The following is a 20,608-nucleotide window of genomic DNA, read 5'->3' as shown; positions in this document are numbered from 1 at the left end:
CCCTTTGTGTGGGGGCGGCTGCGCCGTGACCCGGCTGAACCCTCCTTTTGTCTCCGCTGAGGGGAGCGAGGCCGGAGTGAGGGCAGAAACGCGCGCGGCCGGACGTTGGCGGCGACGGGCTGCGGGGTCTGGGGCGGAGACCTGGCGGGCGGGCTCGCGGGCGGCGGCGTTGTTTCCTCGGCCGGCTGGCCGTCCTGCCTCTCCCGCTGGCGCGCCGCGGGGTCTGGCTCGCCTACTCCGGCTCTCGGCTCTTTTGGAAGTGGGAAGGAAGAAGATCTGCCCTTCTAGTTTCCAAGTCTGAGGTGGTTCTGGAGAAAGAGATGTTCAGGGCTTTGGCTGACTTGTTTCCCCGCTCGGGAGGCACCCCGAGGTGCGTGTAGGGCGTGTGTGAAGGAACGTGCATCGCTGCGCTCCCTTATTTATTGTTTCTAACGGAGGAGGGCTTTCTCCGGGAGCCTCCGGCGTCCCCCACCCCCATCTGAGGCTGCGCACAGTGATTTGTATTTGTTATCAAATACATCAAGAAACGGAGTCCCCTGGGTAGAAGGCAGTGGGCTAACCAACATCAAATCAAAATCAAAGGATGTTTTTGATTGCTTTTTTTAAGGCTAGGTAGGAACTTTAAGGAGGGAAAATAAACATAGCAGTGATTCTTGCATGTACTGTATTTTTTTCGTTTTCCTTTTTGAAGTTTTGGAGTAAAGTTTTTTTCCCCCCTCACATGTTAGGATCAGCATGACAGAATATTCTACCTATAAAATGAAGTTAAGCGAGTCAGGTAATGACAGCTTCCGTGGTGGGGTTTACATTGGAGTGCAGTAAACAATGATGTAGCTTTCTGTTCAGGCTAAAACCTTTATTTTACCTATTTAAGGTATGAGGTCTTTGACAACAAATGAGGCGAACCTGAATGTTAGAACTGATCCCCCCCGCCCCCCATGATTATGCTTACCTTATTTTACTCAATGTATTTATGTATTCTGTGCCTTTAACCCAAGGATTGGGTTGGATACAGTGTTTTGAAAAGTATTGTAGGTCGATATTTCTGATTAGCTGCCTATATTGCTTTATGAATAGTTGATATGTATTTGTAGATATTCATATAATGAAGTTCAATAAGCATCCGGAAAATTCAAAATTTTTATTGTAGATATTTGAGTTGTATCTTTGTATTAATCTTAATCTGCAGCTCAGTTGTAGAAATTTTCTCCCTTCTCTCTCTCTGCCTACTGTGTGAGAAACAATGTTGAGAAACAAATGTGACAGTTATCAAGGAATTAAAAGATTTTGCGGAACGCAAAGACAATTATAGGTACAGCCATTTGGCGAAATTTCTTTTTTAGCAGAGTCTAAACTTGAAGAAAAAATATTATGGTCGAAAAATATTTGTTACTCAAATTTCCATCAAGATGTAGAAATTTACCAGAGAAAAACAATTTAATGCATTTTTATTGGCAAACTAATTTTTGTCATTATAAAATGCTCAATTTTTTTTTTTTTTTTTTTTTTGGTACCGGGGATCGAACTCGGGTAAATGCTCAATTTTTAAAAAAATAGTAATCTTTTTCTTTTTTAAATAGTGATCTTTTTCTAGGAGAAAAATTTATCCTAGATTCTTGCCCCAGTTACATTAGATTAGTATTATTGCATGCCTAATTATATTTTTTTTGGATTGTACTTCTATGTACACTTAAAATCTAGAATAGTATTCATCTAACAGTGATCCAGCAAACTCTATTGATTTGATTGAATTTTATTAGCTCCTGGTGTGACTTCCCGTCTAGATTAGGTAAATGAAGTTAAACTCGCACAGAGGCACAGAGCTCTGTGTGTGGCTCTAGTAGGCTCTGGACTAATGTTCCCCTCCACGTTCTATTGTGAATAGTGCAAAAAGGAGAGGTATTGAAATCAGGGCTGGGTATATCATGAATGGTGGAAGGGAGTTCTAGAACACTCTCAGAATTCCAGTTCTTTATCAGCTGGTTTAAATTTTAAAAAAATAAGCTAACAGTTGAACTGCCTGTTTATGTATTTGCGTGGCTGTCAGTGGTAGTGATAAGGTTTAACAAAGAGTCACTGTGTAAAATAAACATTAATTGTTTTGGCAGAGTTGTAGTTGTGCCTAACAGCTTGCTTGGATCAGCACTGTAGTGTCTTTGTGGATTGGCTAGAAAATAATACCTAGGTTTTTGTTTTTTGACTGATAGTAATTTTTTGTTTTTTGTATAATTAACAATATTATTTTAATATAAGCACAGACATTTCAGAGACTGTTACATATTTTCAACTTACTCCTTTTTTTGGTAAGTTGGTGTTGAGGAAAGCGTGTAAGTTTTTGTTATTTATGGTTGAAATTTTTTTCTGCTGCTTTTTACATTGTGAGAAATAAATACTACCAGAAAATTTGAATTTCTAAAAAATTGGATTTTAAAATGCGGCTGGCATTTGCTGGGTTTTTTTTTAAATTAAAGGGGCCCAGGGATTTAGCTCAGTGGTTCCATCACCTACTTTGCAAGCGCAAGGTCCCGAGTTCGATCCCCAGTACCAAAAAACCAAAACAAAACAAATTAAATTAAAAAAAGAAAAACAAGAGCACTAAGCTAGCCACAGATTTGATAGGCTTTAAAAACCTATAGACTTTCCCAGCATTTTCCTATTTGTTAATTATCAATGTAATATTAAAGGAAACTTAAAATGGCCACTTTATGTTAACTGGAACCCTCAAATAAGTAGTTAATAATCAAATGGAAAGTTGGAAAGTAACAATTTTAGTTTTTATAATACATTTGTGACTCTAAAGTCCTATTTCACACAGGTTTTTGTAGCCTGATGAGGAAGCAGGCTTGAGTGTGAGAAATGGGGACAGTAACCTCTCAATCCAGCCTTTATCATCTGGTATTGTTTAAGACCAGCGCAAGCCCATACTGCTTGCTGAAAATGCAGAATTCATTCTTGGATTAATATTCTGGTGCCAGATGTATGAGGCTGGCTCCAACTAAGCTTTTTCTCTTAAATACTGTCAAAAATAGAGAAGCTGAAGATTGGAGAGAAGCCATTTATTTTGAACAGTTTTATTTTATGACAGTTTGTGTTTGTAAAGAAACCTGCTCACAATATTTACTTAAGAGATCTACCAAAGAAGCCCCACAGGTTTCTTTTTTTTCCCCCTTTAAAAAAGTTTCCATAGAGCTTAACTCTTATGTGATACTTCTTGACTTTGGTTCTGATTAGTTGATTTATAGACTTTATTTACCAGCATGATTGGAGAATGCTTTTGCTAGACTGAAATTGCACTCTGCCTGTGCTCTGGTCCGTTTCCTAGGTAACAAATGCACTGCATAGATTCCATAATGAGAACTGTGGTTGGCTAGTTACTGTGTAAATTCTGTTGTTTGGTAAAGCTTAGTCTCAAATTTAAATAAAGGTCAAAAAAGCAAAAGTACTGAAAATGCAAATTCTGGGATTTTATTTTGTATTCAATGCCAACAAAGTTTAGTAGGCTTTTCTGGAGAAAGGCAAATTGTGCAGCAGTGTTCAAGTTTGTTTTGCAGTCTTAAACATTTGGAGAGCTTTTTTGCTGTTTTAGAGTGGTGATGCTAATGGCTCTAGTGACAGGATATATTTCAGAAATATGTTATCATACTTGCAAGTAATGTAAAAAGCAAAAGGATGTGGTATTGGAACATCAGTAATATTTTTATACTGAAAGGGAAGTAGCATCACAAAAGAAAAATTACACAACTTATCTTGAAAAGTAACTTTAAAAACTTTAAGAAGAAGACCGGGGATTTAGCTCAGTGGTTCCACCACCTGCCTCACAAGTGCAAGGTCCTGAATTTGATCCCCGGTACCAAAAAAAAAAAAAAGAGCAGAAAAACTTTAAGAAGACATAAAAATATTTAAGTAACTTTTAAAAACATTAAAAATTTCACCCTAAACAATGCATTTTCACTCTTAACTTTTCTCCTTTTGATCTGCCTGAACTTTGGCTATCTCAGGACCATGGAACAAGTAAGAGAATAGCTTTCCTTTATATATTACTCTCTCTCCTCTTGGTATCTATGGCCTCTGTTGCTCTAGATGCAGGACAAAAAGTAATATGTGTGAAATTGCTAGTAATTATTACTATTTTTTAAAAAGGAAGCCTACACAAAACCAGAATTTCAGTAAAGCCCAATCAAATAGCTTCATTTGGTGCCCAAAAATATTTTTGTTAATCAGCAAGGATTCTGTTGGCTCAAACATTAAAAGAAAACATACACAACGTTTTAATTCCAGAGTATCCTTGACCAGATTAGGTTTTTAAAAGTTTTGTTGATTATTTTTGAGACAGTTTTACTATATAGTTCAGGCTGACCTCAGACTTGCATCCCTGCTACCCCAGCTGCCCAAGGGCTGGGATTACAGGTGTGTGCCACCATCCCTGGCTTCAGAGGGAGCATGCTTGCTTACTTTATTCATTCATTCATTTACCAGTACTGGGAATTGAACCCAGGGCCTTTACATTGAGCTACATCTCTAGCTCATTTTTATTTTTTATCTTGAGATAGGGTTTCTCTATGTCACTAAATTGCCCAGGCTGGGTTTGGATTTACAATCCTCCTGCTTCACCTACCAGGGTGCTGGAATACAGGTGTGCACCACCACACCAGGCTCCGAGGGAGCTTTTTAGCATGGAATTTGGATCCCATCATTGCCCTGTTCAAAACACTCTAGGCTGTATGCCCACTCAGGAAAGTCTAAGCTCTTTCTGGGGTCTGCAGAGTGCTGCATGGTCTGACTTTTCTACCCCATTACTCCTTTTCCCTGTCTCCCAGGGTCCTTGATTCTACAACCCCTTTACTCCCACTTCAAACTCTACTGTACGTAAATGAACAAGATTAGGCAGGGTAGAAATACAGCAGGGTCAAGCAGGCAGTACAAGATTGAGGATGGGTAGTAGGGATACATGGACCACTCTGGCGTGTGTGTTGACCAGGAAGTTATTTGTTTACCTCTTACTCTTGGTTTTCCTCAAAGCTGACATTACTGTAACCTTTTCTGACCTTTTCTAATTGCAAATGTTGCGTCCTTTCATTTTCTAAATAAGTGTTTTCCCTTGAAAATATGATTTTTTAGGGTTTTTGTTTGTTTTTGAGATGAGGGTCTCGTTATGTGGTTCAGGCTTGCCTCAAACTTATGATGAACCTTGTGCCTCACCTTCCTGAGTGCTGGCATTACAGGCATGCGCCAACATGCCTGGCCTGATTTTTAGGTTTTATCATTGCATTATTTAAGGCATAATCATCACCTTTCAAAAACCCTTTTATGTTAAGGGACTTAATATTTCTAGGGCAGAGTTAACAATAAACAGCATTTGTGAGTTCTTTATCTAGAGCACTTCTTCCCAGCCTAGATTAGTTTGCTAAGCTTCTCATAACAAAATATACTGAGTGGCTTGAACAAAATTGTATTTTCTAACAATGGAGAAGCCAGAAGAATGTGATCAAGGTTTTGGCAGGGTTGGGTTTTCCTGAGGTCTCCTTGGATTATAGATGCTGTCTCCTCCCTGTATCTTCATATAGTTTTCTCTCTTCCTGTGTCCTTATCTCCTCTTAGAAGGACATCTCTCATTGTAAGGATTAGGGCCCACCAATATGACTTCATTTTACCTTAATTACCTCTTTTAAAGGCTGTCCCTCCAAAGATAAGTTATTTTCTGAGGTGTTGGGATTAGGACTTGAACAGATGAATTTGAGGATTGCAAAATTCAGCCCCTAACACAGCCTGTACTCATTCACTACATACATACTTCATTGCATATGTGTGACTTACAGTGGTTTCATCTTACTTGCCCCCCTCCCCCATCTTCAGTTTATTTAATTTTTTAAAAATTAATTTTATTGGTACATTTAAGATGTACAATATAATGACATTCATCATTGGAAATTTGCACCTTTACATAATCCATCTTGGTTCTTATTTTTTCCCCATTCCCCTGCCCTCCCTTCAACCCCTCCACCCCTCCCTATCTACAAAGACTTTGTTTCCATTTTATCATTTTGTCATGTTATTTCCATTCCCTTCTTTCCTTTCCCCTACCCCTCCCACTTCCCCTCCCCTTTGCCCCTTTTCTTCCTATTTCACATTATCTATTATACCTTTTAGTCCTCATTTACACTTTCAGTTTCTCACACTAGAGAAACTATTCGGTATTTATACATGTGTGTCCAATTTATTTCACTTAAGAGTATCACCTCAATGTGCATCCATTTAGCTATAAATGTCTCTAGTTTCTCGTTCTTTATGGCTGAGTAATACTCCATTTTATTTAAAAAAAACACATTTTCTTTATCCAGTCTCCAGTTGATGGGCAGTTGAGTTGCTTCCAAGTTTTAGCTATCACAAATTGTGCTGCTATGAACATGGGTGCACATATATCACTGTGGTATGATTCTTTTAATTCTTTGGGGAAGATACCCAGCAGGGGAATGGCTGGGTCAAATGGGACTTCCAGTCCTAGTTTTTTGAGATCTCTCCAAACTGATTTCCACAGTGGTTGCACCAGTCTGCACTCCCACCAGCAGTGGAGGAGGGTTCCTCTTTCCCCACAGCCCTGCCATCATTTTTTTTTTTTGGTACCGGGAATCTAACTCGGGTCCTTGCGTTTGCGCAGGCATCGAAACCACTGAGCTAAATCCACCCCGCCCCAGCCCCAGCATTTGTTATTGGTTGATTTCATGATAGCCACCATTCTTACTGGGGTGAGGTGGAATCTCAGTGTTGTTTACATTTGCACCTCTTGAATGACCAGTGATGTTGAACATTTTTTCATATGTTTATTTTCCAGCAGTATATTTTTGCTGTACTGGGGATTGAATGCAGGGCCTTCACACTGAGCTGCAATCTCTGCCCCCCTTTTAAAAAATTTGAGACAGGATCTCACTAAGTTGCCGAGGCTGTGCTCGAACTTATGATCCTCCTGCCTCAGCTTCCCAGGGTGCTTGGATTATGAGTGTGTGTTGCCACACCTGGCCAACAGATTTAAAGGAATGGATTTTGAGAGAGAGGAAAAAAATGGGGCAGAGAAGTATGAAATAGAAAATAAATACAAAAGCTGTTTTGCTAATTATTTTACAACCACAACAAACTGATACAGATAATACCCTGTATAAAACACAATAAAGATTTAAAAATTGAGGTGCTAGGCTGGGCATGGTAGTGCACGGCTGTAATCAATCCCAGCACTCAGGAGGCAGAGGCAGGAGGATCACTGAGTTCCAAACAAGCCTGGGCTACATAATGAGTTCAAGGCCAGCATGAACTATATAGTGAGACCTTGTCTCAAAAAAAAAAAAAATTGAAATGTTTCCTCACCAAAGCTGAAGATTTGGGGCCGGGGATTTAGCTCAGTTGTTTTGCCACCTGCTGCACAAGCGCAAGGACCTGAGTTCAATCCCCGGTACCAAAAAAAAAAAGCTGAAGATTTGGTGTGGGGAATTTAGACTGTAGTCCTTATTTTTGTATGGATTGCTGGGTGTGTGGCACAATCCCTGCTTTTAAATACATTTGAATAAAGAGTAGCCACTTTGCCCAGGTAAAAGTAGATAAAGTATTTGGCTTCCTGTGATAATGTAACTACCCAAATTCTTTATCAGGTTACAAAGCCAGGTGGGGCTGTACTTCTTGCCAAACTTCTTGATGCAGCTGGAGAGTGCATATGTTATTTTTCTCTATCACCTGAGTAGCAATTTCTCCAGCGCCCTAATAGCACTCTCCACCATGTCTTTGCATCTCTTCTGACCTGTCTGTACTTTGATGCTCACCTTTTGGTTGTGCATGGCTCCCATTGAGCAAGGACTTACCAGCTGCAGTGGTCTCCTGGGGAAGGTTCTGCATGACTCAGTGAACAGTGTGGGAGCTGCTATGACTGCTGAAGTGGTGGCACATCTCCTTAGCCATGGCACATCTCTTAGGGCTCTTTTATTCTATTGGCAACTTGTCACTGAGTGCCAGGGCCAAATATGGAGCAATCTGATCAACTCTTGAGGTTTTTTTAAAATTTTTTTTTGTTTTTTTTGTGGTACCGGGGATCGAACTTGGGTCCTTGCGCTTTCTAGGCAGATGGCAGAACCACTGAGCTAAATCCCCGGCAGATCAACTCTTTATGCTAATAAAAATAACTAAACTGGTAAAGGATTTATGCTATTTTCCACACTTCATGTTATTTTTAAATACTCTTTTAAGTGATTTAAAGTTGAAAATTCTTAATAATTGGAATACTGTAGAATATTAGTGTGACCAAATTCAGTGGATGTCCTAATGCTGTTTTGTTTTGTTTTTTTAATGAGTTGTGAGAACATGCTTCTTTTGCTGATCACTTCATCCATTCCTTTTCTGGTGACTCCTGAATCTGATTTCCAATCAGGGCTTTTCTCCTGAAGTCCATATCTTTGTATCCAACTACCAGCTAAGCATATCTATTTGATATTTTACAAGTATTTCACATTCAGTATGCTCTAGACTTGAGGTAATATTTTCCTCTTCAAATATGTGTCTTTTCTCGTATTCCCTAGCCCTGTGAATGGGTACCACCTTCCCTCCATTTTCCCAGTCTATAAATTTAGGAGTTTCTGTGACTCCTTTATTCTCAGTCCCATGTTCTGTGTATGGTCAAGCCACTAGATCAGCTCTTGTTCCCCAAGATTTCTCAGTTCAGTCCACTTCAAATGAATCTCATACCAATGTTATCTTTAGAATTATTCTTAATTCTACAGTTAAATATATTCAGAATGCAACACAAATCCTTATGATGATGCTTCTGTAATCATTTAGTAGTTGGAAGTTCATTAAATCCTTGTAAATGGCTCATGCTGTTTCATGTGTAACTCTTTATCTGTGACATTTATACTTGAAGGCTAGTTTGTTGACATAAAAATACCTGTACTTGACTTATATTTTCTTTCCTTTAAAAAATACTTTATTGCTGGGATTGGCAAACTTTTCCAGTAAAAGGTTAAATTCCAATTATTTTAGGTCTTGCAGGTTGTAGGTCTCTGTCACAATTATTTAACTGAGCTATTGCATCCCAAAAGCAACGTTGGGGAGTGTATAAATAAACTAGCATGGCTGGGGATTTAGCTCAGTGGTTCCGCTGCCTGCCTCACAAGCACAAGGTCCCAAGTTGAATCCCCAGTACCAAAAAATAAACAAACAAACTAGCACGATATTCTAATGAAACTTTGATTGATTGATTGATTTTTTTTTTCCGGTAGCAGGAATTGAACTCAGGACCTTGTGCTTGCCAGGCTGGCGCAGCACCCCTGAGCTATATCCCCAGCTCTAAAACTTTGATTTTAAAAGTAGATGGTGAGGGGCCGGGGATTTAGCTCAGTGGTTTCGCCGCCTGCTGTGCAATCGCAAGGACCCGAGTTCGATCCCTGGTACCAAAAAAAAAAATAGTAGATGGTGAGCTGCATTTGGTCCACAAGTCATAGTTTACTAATTGACCTTCTAGTTTGGCTGACCTTACAGCTAAAAGTAGCCGCATGACCAAGTCCTGGTAAACCAAGGGAGAACCTATCTAGATAACTCACAGAATTGTCAGCATTGTGAGAAATAAGACTATGTTTTAAGCTACTAGAGTTGGGTAGTTTAACAATATTAACCTGATTCAGAATGGGTAGATTTTGTTATATTGACAGCAGTGGAATACAATAGAGCAATGAGAATGAACACTCTTCAACTGCATATAATAGTATGCATGGGAGGCCAGCCTGGGCTACATGATAAGTTCAAGGCCAGCCTGAACTACATAGTGAGACCCTGTCTCAAAAAAAAAGGAAAGCAAGAAAGCCAGTCAGCCGGCCATCTGACTTGCTTCTGCCAAGGTGCTATACTGCTGTATTCACCACTCACATTTCAGAGTCTACAAGAATCAATTCAAGGGAAACAGGTAGAGGAAAAAGAAAAGTATAGCCAGTGCCCAGGAGGAGGCTCCCCCGCCCCCATTCCACTGCTCCTAGGGCAGAGGACATGAGCCAATCCCAGCACCCAAGAGGAGGCTCCTCGCTACCATTCTACCGCTCCCAGGGCAGTGGAGGTGAGCCAAGCGGGCACCAGCAGCACCCCCCCCCCGTGGAAATGAGAAGACACATAAACAAGCCTCAAGCACAGACTTCCACATCACCTACAGCAACCCCAAAGGGAAATGACATGAAACAGTCTGATACTCAACCACCTGGACTCCTTGAACTGGCACAAAAGAGGATCTGGAAAAAATGAAATCGGAAATAATTTCTCAGATAACAGCAAAGATTGTTCCCATAGTGCAAGACATGATTAATAAATCTAGAGAGGACACAGATACAAAAATAGAGGAGCTGAGGAACATGATGGAATCCCAACATAGGAAACAAATGAAATCCATAAAGCAGATGCAAACGGATTTCCAGGAGATTAAAAACTCCATTCAAAATCTGCACAGCAGAATGAACCAATGTGAGGATAGAATTTCCCATATAGAAGATAAGATTGCAATTAGTGACCAGGAAAAGAAAAATTGCATTAAAGTTGTAAGGGACCACGAGAAATCAATCCAGCAGCTACTAGACGATGCAAAGAAGAATAACATAAGACTGATTGGAGTCAATGATGAAACAGGAGAGAGTGCAGATGACATAAAAAAACTCTTCACAGAAGTGTTGGCAGAAAACTTCCCAAGCAGGGGAAAAGAACTTGACATACAGATAAGTGAGGCATATAGGACTCCAACTAGCCTTGATCAAAAAAAATCTACACCTAGGCATATAATGGTTAGGATTCCAGAAACCCAACAGAAGAACAAAATTCTACAAGCAGTGAGAGAAAAGAAACAAATCACATACAAAGGAAAGCCCATCAGAATCACAGCAGACTTCTCAATGCAAACCCTCAAGGCAAGAAGAGCTTGGAGTGATATATTTCAAGCCCTAAAGGAAAACAGCCTCCAACTCAGATTGATGTACCCTGCAAAATTATCTTTCAAAATTGATGGAGAAATAAGATACTTTCATGATAAAGAGAACCTTAGGAACTTCATGAATACCAAACCAGCACTCCCAAAAAATTTTAGACAATACCCTAGGAAAAGACAATGAGGATCACACCCCCAGGAAGCCCAGCAGAATGAATCCATTGGGCATGACAAATTAAACACAAAGGGGGAGAATCCAGCAAAAAGAAAAAGTTATGACAAGGCTTTTAAAACTTTTAACTTCATCTCCCTGAGTGTATAATTCAGTCTTGTTACTGTATTGGTTAGTATTTTTCTGATTCTAGTGTTGCACACCTTTCCTTGTGCTGTACTGGCTATTTGTCATCTTCTTCTGTCTACTTTTTAATTGGGTTGTCTATTAATGAGCTGTAAGAGTTCTTTATATATTCTGGTCATAGGGTATATGCATGGTAAATATGGTCTGTTTAAGGACTACTTTTCATTTAACGATGTCATTTAAAGTTCTAAATTTCTTTTGTGTGTGTGTGCCGGGGATCGAACTCAGATCCTTCCACTTGTGCAGCAGGCGGTGAAACCACTGAGCCAAATCCCTGGCCCCAAAGTTCTAAATTTTGATGAAATCTTATTTATTAATTTTTTTCTTTTATACATCATGATTTTTGTATTCTAGGAAGTTTTTGCCTACCCTAAATTCATAAACATTTTCCCTTATAATTTCTTCTTAAAGTTTTATAGTTTTAGGCTTTCATATTTAGATTCCTAGATCCCTTCAAGTTATTTTCATGTATGGAAATAAAGGGTTGAGATTAATTTTTTATATACAGATACCAGGTGTTCTAGTGCATTTGCTGAAAACACTATCTTTTCCTCGCCTCTTGAATTGAATTTAAATTCTATAAAATGTTAATGTTTAATAATCTTTCAAAACTCAGTGGACCATATATGTGTGGTTGTATTCCTAGATTCTCTGTTTTATTCCAATGATCTGTATGTCTTAAACCAACACTGCCTTGATTAGTGTAGCTTTAGAGGAAGTCTTAAAATTAGGTACTAAATGTCTTCCAACACTGTTTTTTTTTTTTCTTTTTACTTTTCTAGGTCCTTTGTACACCTATGTAACTTTTAAATTTCAATATCCAGGGCCGGGGATTTAGCTCAGTGGTTTCGCTGCCTGCTGCGTAAGCATAAGGACCTGAGTTCAATCCCCGGTACCAAAAAAAAAAAAAAAATTTCAATATCCAATTCTTCATTTATAGCAAGTATACATAGACCTGAATTTTTATATATACCTTATGTTTTCTAATCGTGCTAAATTCAAATGGAAGTTCTAGGGGCTCTTAGAGATTTCTTAGTATTTTCTCTGTAGATGATCATTTCATTTCCATATAAAGATTTTGCTTCTACCTCGCTAATCCTATCCTAATTGTGTCATTTTATTCCCAGACTATTTTGGGTTAGGCCTATGTTTCAAAGTTTAATGGACAGATGAAGAGTAGGCACATCTGCCCTTGTTCCCCACCTTAAGGAGAAAGCATTGTATCTTCTCTATTCATAGAAGGAGTTCTTGCTGGAAGTATGGAGTACATGTCTTTAATCTGTTGAGAAGGTTCTGTTCTACTTCTAGTCTCCTGATAGCTTTTACCATGAACAGCTGTAGAATTTAGTCCAATACTTTTTCTCCAACTAGTGACAGGATCATATGGCTTTTTCCTTTCCTCTGTTAAAATGATGACTTTTGGGGTGGATCTTCCAATGCTGAACCAACACTGCCGTCCCTGTAACAAAACCACCTTCTACATACTGCCAGATCTGACTTCTAAGAGTTTGTTTTGTTAAACAAATTTCTATCTATGTTCATACTTTTTTCTTCTATTGTCTTTATCCAGTTTTAGGATTAGCACAGTGTTGATTTCCTAAAATGTGGGGAGAAGTGTTCCTTTTTTTTTCTGCTTTAAATGTTTGATATAATTTATCAGTTAAAATGCATAGGAGCCTGTTGTCATATAGTTAGGTTTTCAAGCTAGGAATATACTTTCTTTAATAGGTGCTATTCAAATTTTATATTCCCTCCAGAGTTAGTTTCATTCATTTGTCTTCCAAGGTACTTCTTAGAAGTTGTCAAATTTATTTCAAAACATATTTTTGTAATATGCTTTCTATATCCTTTTAAATTCTGTAAAATCTGTGGTAATGTCTCCTAGATCTTGATATTGTAATTTTTAAAATGTATAATTGATATTGTGTAATAGGAAGTAAAGGTCTAAAGGAGCAGGGGAAGTGGGAGGGGAAGGGGAAGGAAAAGAAGGGAAAAAGCAAAAAATATGAGAAAAGGAAAAAATGGAAACAAAGTCTTTGCAAATAGGGAAGGGTGGGCAGGGGAAGGGGAAAAAAAAGAGACTCATGTAATGGTACAAGATCCCAATCATGAATGTAACTGTATTTTATACCTAAAATGTACCAGTAAATTTAATGGGGAAAAAGAAAAAGTATGCATGGCTCTCACAGAAATACGTTGTGTTAAAGAAGCCCCACACAGAAGAGTTTATACTGTGTGCCTCCATATGTGTATATGTATATATATGTAAAGTCCCCAAACAGGCATAACTCATCTGTTCTATTGGAAGCCAGAATAGTGGCTACCTGTGGGGGAGGAGTGATAAGAAAGGAGAAAGCAAGGCCTCTGTAGTATTGGGAAATGTTCTGCTTCTTGATCTTGTCACTGATTATATAAGTATGTTCTGTTTATAAAGTTGTGAAATAGCACCAAGATGTTCACTTATTATTTCTGCCCTTTTCTGATTGTGTGTTTCAACATAAAAAATTACGGTTTTTTATGTAGCTTCTTCTATGTTTTCTGAGATTGGCCTCTTTTAGATCTTTCTTTTTTTTATCACCATAGAGGCCTCTTTGGTTTATTTGGATTCTAATTCCAGAAGTTTTTTTCCTGTGGCCTCTTGGTAGTCTTCATAGTCTTGTGGTCTTCACCAGAAGCCTGAGAAACTTCACTGGTTGTTCTTAGATACAATTTCATTTCAATGAGGACCTCTCTTTTTGCGTGTCATTTTTGAAAAATTTCTTATTTTCTGTTAAAATCATCAGAATTCCTTTTCTCTTCTTACCTACCTGGTTGTAGATCTTACCCAGTCTTCTAGCTTTTCTAGTTTATCAGACTTATAGTGATAAACCAATACATATTTATTGTAGGGAGTTTTAATTCTTTTCTAAATTACTCAGGTTTGTTAACATTTTCATGGCTCAACAATTTACTTTATTAGACATCTTCAGAAAACGAGTTTTAATTAGTGGATTTCTCATATAACTACCTTTTAAGTAGCGTTTTAGGGAATGTTCTGTTTGGTTTTTTGGGGATTTTTTGGTACTGGGGATCAAACTCAGGTCCTTGCGCTTGCGCAACAGGCGGTGAAACCACTGAGCTAAATCCCTGACCCATGGGAATGTTCTGTTTATGAAGGCCAAGCATCATTTATGATGGTTTAAATTTATATTTTCCTTTCAGATATAGTCAAGGAGTATAAATATATTCAGTGAAAAGTGTATATTCTTATAATAGTATTCCGCCTGTGAACATATTTTGCTTATGAACATATTTGGTACATGAATTTCTTCTTGGTATGTGTATATTCTTAAATTGATTTTTGGCCAGTTGGCTAGCTTCTTTCTGACAGTCAGAAGTCTTACCACAGACTATCTTTCCTGCATACACTAAGAAATAAATCTTTGTTTTTCCATCAGTGAAGCAATTGGTTAAAACTAGGCTTTTTCCTATTAGAAATTACTTTAGTGTCAAAGTTCATCCTCTTGATTTGCCTTAATACCTTTTTAGTGTATTTCCTGTTAAACATCCTAATAGATACTTTATTTAATTGTCTTTCTCAGGCATACTACTGACCTGAGAAATAAGCATTTCCTTACACATTATGTAATTAGCAACAATATTTTTGTAATGAAAGACTATAGTTCATTATATTGTAGTTTTATATAATGTTTTTGATAAAAAGGCTAATTAATTTGGCTATGGAAACACATTGGTTTTAGAAAACAATAAAATTGGGGATGGGGTGTAGCTCACTGGTAGAGTGCTTGTCTGTCATGCTTGGGGCTGTAGGTTCAATAACTGGTACTGAAATAAATGAATTAATTAATTAACTAAAGAAAGTAACAGTCTGTAGAAAATATTGCAGTAGTATGACAGAGTCGATGTCTTTATGACATTGTATTCATTTTTATGATTTGCAAAAGCTTGTAAAATTCCAGTGATGGATAAAAAACAATTTATACAAGTGTTCAGACTCTGTGGTAAAGACAAAATACCATGGCAATTTAAAAATGGTGTTTTTCTTTTGGGAATACTGAAGATTGAACCTAAGGCTCTTTTTTTTTAAATCCAACTTGGGACCTTGCACTTGGGAGGCAGGCAGCGGAACCACTGAGCTAAATCCTCAGCCTAGGGCTTTTTTTTTTTTTGGTACTGGGGATCGAACTCAGTTCCTTGCGCTTGCACAGCAGGCAGCAAATAGGGCTTTTTTTTTTGAGACTGCTGAGCTTGAATTTGTGGTCTTTTCCCAGTCTCCCAAGGTACAGAAACAAATCTTGTCAAATTAGCATAATATAAAATGAAATAATATCTGTTGCTGGTGAGGAGGAAGGGTAAAGAAAGTTACTCTCCTATATATTGCTGATGGGAATATATATATTTTTCTTTTAAAACATTGTAAGTATAATATACTTAAAATGAACATATCAATGTGTACAGTTGATTGATTTTTACTAATTGAATATATGTGACTAGCATTCACATCAATTAATGGTATTATTTGTACAGCTGTCTAACACAGCTGTCTCACAGTATCTAACACAGCAAATAACCCTGGCTGATTACTGAATCTGGGGGTATGTATGTCCAGCTTTAGTAAATACTGCCATTTTTCCAAGTCATATTAATTCACACTTCCACCACCAGTAAGTATTCCACTTGCTCAGCTTTCTCATGATTATCCCTTTTGAAAAGCAACTTGACAGAATGTTTTTAGAGCCATAAGTATATTCATACCAATTTATATTGTAATTCTACTAATTCAAAACATAGGAAAAGACACATGCACCAAAATATTCCGTGAAGCAGGCTCAATCTGCCCTGTTGCAACCCCAAACCATTTGTTGTTTGTGGCTAGTTGGTGCTATAGTGGCAGACTTGGGTAGTTATGATAGGGACCTTGCAAAGGAAAAGATATTTACTATCTGATGCTTTCTAGAAAAAAAATTGCTAACCCCTGAATTCAAGCATTATTTAGAATGGTGAAAGATTGGCTATAACAAGTATGTCCATCAGTAGAGGAATTGTAAGATAAATCCTTAGTGGACTTGGATGTAACTAGATGATTATTATCAACAATGATGATTGAGATTATTCAACCTGAAAACTCTTATTATTGAGCAGTTCCAGGTGTTAGGTACTTTTCTGGGTGCTGAGAAATCAGTAAACACAAAAAAACCCTGCTCTTACGTTTTAATTTGGGTAGAGAAAATATACACTAAATGAGATAAATAAGTAACGTAACATGTAAGGGATAAATGATAAGGAGAAAAGCAGAGAAGAGGGATAGGAGATAGTTCAGGCTAGATAGTTACCAAGAATGATGTAAGAAAGTGACCTCTTGAGTAAGGCTTTGACTTGACATGCAGGTATCTTGAAGAACGTTTGAGGCAGAGGGAACAAGTACAAATGGCCAGTTGGAAATGTGCCATATGTATTCCAGGAATAAGATGGTCATGGTCTGCAGAAGAGTGAAGGACAGGGAGAGTAGGAGGAGGCCAGATGGTAATTGATGGTTCGTGAGGAGGACAGACCATGTAGAATCTTGTGGCAAAATAAAAAATTCCTGTTACTGTACAAATTCTTCAAGTAGGAGGGCTGGGTATGTAGCTCAGTGATAGAGCACTTGTCTACCATGTGCTAGGCCCTGGGTTTGATTAGAGAAAAAAGAATAATCTATCTTCCACTTTTCCTCCCTCCCTAATCATGACAATTATTTAAAGCTATGCATAAGGAAAAGACAGCAAAGAAATAACCTAAAACACTAACAGCGTTAATATACAGTATTATGAATTATGTAACTTTTTCTTTTTGTCATGCTTTCTGTAATTTGGCTGATAAAAGGCATTGTTTAAAAACCTAAAGGCTTTTGTATATGTGTATCTTTGAAAACCTTAGAAATCAAGTACTTTAGATCCCCCCTAAATTGATTCTAATCTGATCGTATTGATGGTTGACAGCAGTACAGCATCTTAAACTATCTGAGGAGTTGTTGAGTTTTTGGGGTTTTTTTTGGTACTGGGGACTGAACTCAGGACCTTGCACTTGCAAGGCGGGTGGCGGAACCACTGAGCTAAATCACTGGCCCCTGAGTTTTTATTTATTAACTTTTTTGTGTTTTAACTGAAGAAACTGTAGAGATTATCTTTTATTCCCCTGATTTTATGGGTGAAGAAATGATAAAGTAATCTTGAACTTGGCCTTCTAGATCCTTTTGATATATATTTGTATGTTGTGTCAACATTTAACTTAAGCTTTTTGGCACTTGATTGAGTTTTGTGATTAATAATGTAGCCTTTATCATAAAAATAAAATCTATGGAAATAAATCTAAACCTATTTTATGCGAGGTAGGCGGCGGAACCACTGAGCTAAATCCTCAGCCCTAAACCTATTTTATGTGTATCTTCCAAGTGTCTAAACCCCACTGTAGCACCTCTGATGTAAAGAATTTTTTTGGCTAGTACACTCATTAAGAGTGAATTTTACAGAGTGCCTGGATATGGACATAATAATGCTTGGGAAGGATATGTGAAATTGTAGGTTTTAAGACATGACTATGATTGAATATTTTAGTTTGATTCTTTTGAATGGATATTTTTGGTCTGATTATAAATGTGCAGTATTAGCACTGTAGTATCCACTGGGATATCAGTCATACTTTCTGTACCTATGAAATAAAAATGTGACCCTGAGATACTATACCTTTGTATCTTTTAGCTTTATTTGGCAATTCTTAAAGTTTTTGTATGTAAAGCCCCCCCCCCACGCCCCTTTACTCCCTTTTGAGAATGTGTGTAGCCCAGGCTGGCTTAAACTCATGATCCTCCTGCCTTAGTCTCCTGAGTGCTTCTATCACAGGTACCACAACAACTGGCTTCTCCCTTGAGTAGCAGATAACTGTGTTTAACTCTTAGAAAATATATATTTACATATACAACATACAGCTTTATATAAATTTAGGAAATATGTGTACTTTCCTGATGCATTATGCTAACAATCTCTGTTTTGTATATTTATATTTTAGCATATGACTTTTCTTCTGTCTAAGAATATAAACTTTGAAGGTTTGAGATTAGGGAGTGAGCTTCTGGGCTTTCAGGGAAATTTTACTTTTGAGGGAGGAGAGATTAACATGGTATTTTTATGTCAGCAATCCATTTAATTTTTTTCTGATAAATGTACTAGTGGTGTGTACATGGTTAAATTATTCTTCTGCATAGTAGTTTATGAAAAAATAGTGTCTCATTTCTGGTATATTCACAAAGGCTGTCTAGCAAGAAAAAATATAAAAGCTTAAATTCTCATTTCTAAGGGAATAAAGAGTGGGAATTCATTATGTCAAGCATTACAAATAAGCATGTATTAAAGCAGCTACATATGATGATGGCATATTGTCAGAACACTCCAAGAAAATTTGCATAGAAGTGATTATTCAGTAGGGCTTTAATTTACAAGGAACATTCCAGTATTTAATTGAGCCCTTTTATGCATACTGCTTTGCTTCAATGGATTGCATTTGCGACCTGCATATGGATCCTATAAGTGTGGTGAAAATCCAGTTCACCCTGGCTGGAAGGTGAAACAATAGTTGAAAGTCATGTTATAAAAATACACATTGGAGAAAAATTTTTTAAAAATAAAATTAAATTAAAAAAATAAAAATACACATTATTAAACATGTTAGGATTGGTTTTGAAATCAGTTTTTTGCTCACTGGTTTGTATCTTAAAGCTGATTGCCTAATTTTTTCTAATTAAATTTTTATATAAATTATTTGGTTATGTTGGCTACTAGTTAAACTATATAGTTCAATTAAATTTTTTTTTACTTTTGTAGACCATTCACTTAGATTGTATTTTTGTGAAACGAGCAAACATAGCCTGTATTTATATTTATTACAGAAAGAAAATTATTTGAAGATTTTAAAAGGTACAAAAAACATTTCAACAAATAGCTGACTAGTTATTAAAATGCCTAGAAAGATAATAATGTGAAAGATAATATGTCCTTTTAAAATTGTTTTTAAAAGACATGTAGATGTGTTTAATGTCTTCTCTGTCAGCAAAATATCATCGATAAGTTTTGGATGAGCCTGGAACTGACTACTTGTGGATATACCTTCTTGAGACATTAAAAATAACCATGGTTGTAAGAAGCCAGTGATCAGCCCCATTCTTAACGAGGAAGCACTAAAGGTACATGCCAGTAAGGAAACACTGAAGGCTTGTGGGTTAAGTCAGAAACAAGATAATGTCTGTTAATGCCATTGTTCCAAAAGTCCCATCAGTGTAGTAAGATAAGGCAAGAAAAAGGGATACAGATGTTGGAAAGGAAGCCATACATTGACCATCATTTGTAGGAATAGTGATGAGAGAGAAGAAAAGAACATTCTTGAGAATAAGATGAAAATTTGAAGTGGAAGAAAGGGAGGTTGAAGAATTTTCTGTTGGGTACCCTCCATATTTGTGGTGAGTAAAGGTTTTCTAAGCAAAGTGAAAGGGCTAAAGGTGAAATTGGGCATCTATGAAGAATGGGAGGAGAGGATTAGGAGCAGCTGCTGTGCTGAAATTTGTGGACTAGCTCCAAGAGCTCACCTTAGGGTGAATTAATACGAAGATATGGAATCAGCCAACAGGTCAGGGTGGCTCCTAGATTCTACGAACAGAAGTGGTGGATTACCTTGTGTACAGCTTGCTAACCACCTGGGTGGTTAAAGAAGTGGTTCAGCCTCTTCCACGGAAATTTGCCCTGATATCTAATATTTGATTACATGAGACTCTGAAGTTGGGTACTCTGTAGGGTCAATAATAAATAAGATGAGAGAAATAAAAGATGGAATTATTTGGGAGGAGAAGCCTGAGTCGTATTTTTTTGGTGGACATATCTATCAGTAGGATGTCTCTGGTAGGTACAAAATAGCTTAGATGATAATTCCTATTTTTAAAGTTGTTGTAGGATTAACTAAATCAGATGTCACAGTAGGTATGAATTGTTCCCCTGGAGTGCCTTGCATATAGTAGATTCTTTATAGATATCTCCTTATAAAGTAAAAGCAAAAAATACCTATGCACCCATTTCTTGAAAAATTTTCTGTTGGGTGCCCTCTGTATTTGTGGTGAATAAAGGTTTTCTGAGATATCTTCAGATATTTAAAGTCTTGTCTCCCACATACTTTTAATTTTCAGCATTTTAACACTTTATCTTTGCAGTGGTGGTAGCCCCTGTGCCTTCAGGTCTCCTTTGAATCTTGAAAAACCTCTGCTTCAGTCTGCTGCTGCCTGTTCCTGTTTCTGTCCT

General features: G+C 37.4%; 1 protein-coding gene across 6 annotated transcripts in view; it reads left to right on the top strand.

The window, feature by feature from the left end:
* The window catches only part of Kiaa1958 (KIAA1958 ortholog), a 177,176-nt gene that overhangs the window by 398 nt on the left and 156,170 nt on the right, over positions 1-20,608 (top strand). The gene's annotated exons all lie outside the window — the stretch shown is intronic.

This window comes from Heterocephalus glaber, unplaced genomic scaffold (genome assembly GCF_053883595.1).
Source record: "Heterocephalus glaber isolate CG9 unplaced genomic scaffold, H.glaber_assembly_v1.0 deba00001479, whole genome shotgun sequence".
NCBI lineage: Eukaryota > Metazoa > Chordata > Mammalia > Rodentia > Bathyergidae > Heterocephalus > Heterocephalus glaber.
The sequence above is the reverse complement of the archived record's forward strand: the minus strand, read 5'-3'. Positions and strand labels throughout refer to the sequence as shown.